The following is a 2,881-nucleotide window of genomic DNA, read 5'->3' on the forward strand; positions in this document are numbered from 1 at the left end:
CTCTTTCCCATCCTCATTATGACTCTCACAATGAGAAAAGGATATTCAATAATACTAGATTCAGACACAGAGAACTGCTCTGGAATACACACCAGCCCTACTGCCACCATTTCCACCACCATCATCTTTTAAATAGAAATGAAATGTAAGAAGATACTGCATTTGAAGATTTCTTTTTCCTCCTAGGGTTGGCAGTTTTAAAAGAAGATTTCCACTATGAAATCGACTTTAATCCTGCTGACAACTTGTGTGCTATTTTCTCCGTATTTTTAATGTAGAGGGGAAAACCAACCCATTAAGACCCATGGCAATAAAGATGGTGGCGTTGGCATTCAAATGTGTGTCTGTCTGACTCTGGTCCCCTAAAAATCTGGTGTGTATAGCAGGACAATTGAGATCCCATCCCACCAGTCTATGTTTTAACTCAAAAATCAATCCAAAAATTTCTGACATATATTTATACAAAGTGTTGTCTTTTCTAGCTATACAAAAATTTGTTGGAGGTGATAATTGGAAAGATTTAGGGCTAGAAGAAAAATACTTAGTCACATTAGATAGACAGAATTCCACATTTCTTAGGAGTGTGGTAGCCACAATGGTGGAATCAAACTGTGCAGAGTTTTTTCTCAGCCAGAAACAAACTGTGCAGGGGGTTTTTCTCAGCCCTAGGAAGACTTCTTACTTTTTAAAAGTATTCTTTCAGGTTTTACCTTTTGCTTTATATTACAGGTATCAGAAAAGCATGTTTAATTATGATGATATAAAATTATACTCTGAGATCATTAACCTGTGAGAGTTTCTCATTCAGATATATTATTTATCTTTATAGGAACTACTATTAGTAGTATAAAGGATAATTTAAATGAAGGGTCTATAATTTCTTTAACAACTTATACCAAAATCCTATTCGCACTTTCTTTTTATGTCTCTCTTATTTTGCTAGTCTCTGGATTTATGTTTTCCTGCAAATGTTGCAATCAATTACATTATAAAGTGGCTATCTATGTTATTTGTGTTATATGCTCAGGAGAATTATTGTCTATCTTTTAAAAATGTGTGTTCGAGGGAAATGGAAACTGTTTTGTTCCTTGATTGCTTTTTAAATAGTAGTGTTTAAGCTTTACCCTTTCAATTTTATTCTACCTTTTAAACCTTTTAAGCCCTCTCTAGAAGGTCATTTTATCTGAGGAGCTTGTGGAGTCATGGAAAATCCCAGCATCTTCTAAGAAGTCTGTACAACATTCCCAGAGATCTTTCAAATCTCTGGCATCCTGTCATTATGCAACATTCATTTGAATAGATGTATCAAGGCTGCACATGGAAATGCCAAGTGAATTCTTTTTTTCTGTTTAACGCTTGTAAGTAGTTCATAATAACTAGATATAAAGTAAATGTCTACATGTAATCTCCCACATTTGGTGCTAAAATTTGAAAAGTTAAATAAATGCAAGATGACCGGTTAACGTAAGAAAGGCAGATAGTAAATACACACAGTTAAAATGTTCACCTTTGAGAGTGACAGTAATGTGTGTAAATGTACATGTCAAAGAAATCTGTGTAAGTGCTAGTGAGGAATTGCTTTTTACACTAACAAATTGTAAAAAAATATATATATAATTATAGTGTCCATTACTAGTGAGATGCAATAAAATTGAAGCATAATTATACTACTTTTTTTCATTGTAAAGTTCTATAAACTTTGAAAAAGCAAGGCACTATATAGCAATAGTTCTAATTACTTTATAATCTCTTCCTAGGGATTTAAATTCAACAATTACAGTTCAATAGAAGCAGAAAGCTTAAAGCTCAGAATTGCTCAATATTTCATCATTTATTATCTAAAAAAGATTATGAAAAATCGAACTGTACAATAGCACTGAAACCATATACACCTGACATTGCATGTCTATTAAATTATAATTACTATAAAGAATAAAGAACACCATGAGGGAAATATTTTATAATGTTATAAGAAATCATAAAATACTTATATTTATATAATTACAATAGTATGTGTATGCATATGTATATATCTACATTTACACCTATACATATGTGCATATTTTTGCATCTGATCTTCCCCATCAGAATGGATATAAAATACTATTTACCTCATAATTGTGTTGTAAAGATTAAATGTGATAATGTAAATAAAGTGCTCAGAGCAGTTCCTACCTCACCATAAGCTTTCAATAGTCTATTATTTTTGTTTGTTATAAACTGATAGAAGCCAATTTGAACTTCATCATTGTGGGTTATTTTGGGTATATGTGCCAGACAAAGTCAGACAGACTCCAAAATCACATAAACTACATGGCGGATATTATTTTTTAATTTTAGTTAATTTTAGTTCATTTATATTTAAATAGCTGTATGTGGCTAGTTTCTATCAAATTGGACTGCATGGCTCTGCACAGAGTATGGGACACAGGATCAAATCTGAATCCAAGGCTAAGAATTCCACCTGAGAGAAGTGGCTGCTAATCTCACCAGAGTTTTGTATTCTTAATAATATCAGAGTACAATATTTTTAACTAATTTCCATATCTTAATAGCATTTACTTCATCAATGCATATTTATCATCACTTACTGTAATTAGCAAACAGTCTGGCGAAGACCATCTAACCATAATAAAGCAATAGCACCACTGGAGGATACATTACTGATTAGATAGTTAACTTCCAAAATTAACTATCCCAAGGTGAAGATGAGAACTGTCATAGACAGGCATTTCACATAGCTTATACTGAAATGGCTTAAAGTAAATTACAAATAACATAACACACACAATTATTGTTTTCATTTACAATTTCCGTTCATACAGAAGAGTAGAAACAGTAAATAAACAACAAAATCCTGGGCTGTTGTGGTGAAGAGAGA

This window comes from Pteropus alecto, unplaced genomic scaffold (genome assembly GCF_000325575.1).
Source record: "Pteropus alecto unplaced genomic scaffold, ASM32557v1 scaffold71, whole genome shotgun sequence".
Lineage (NCBI taxonomy): Eukaryota > Metazoa > Chordata > Mammalia > Chiroptera > Pteropodidae > Pteropus > Pteropus alecto.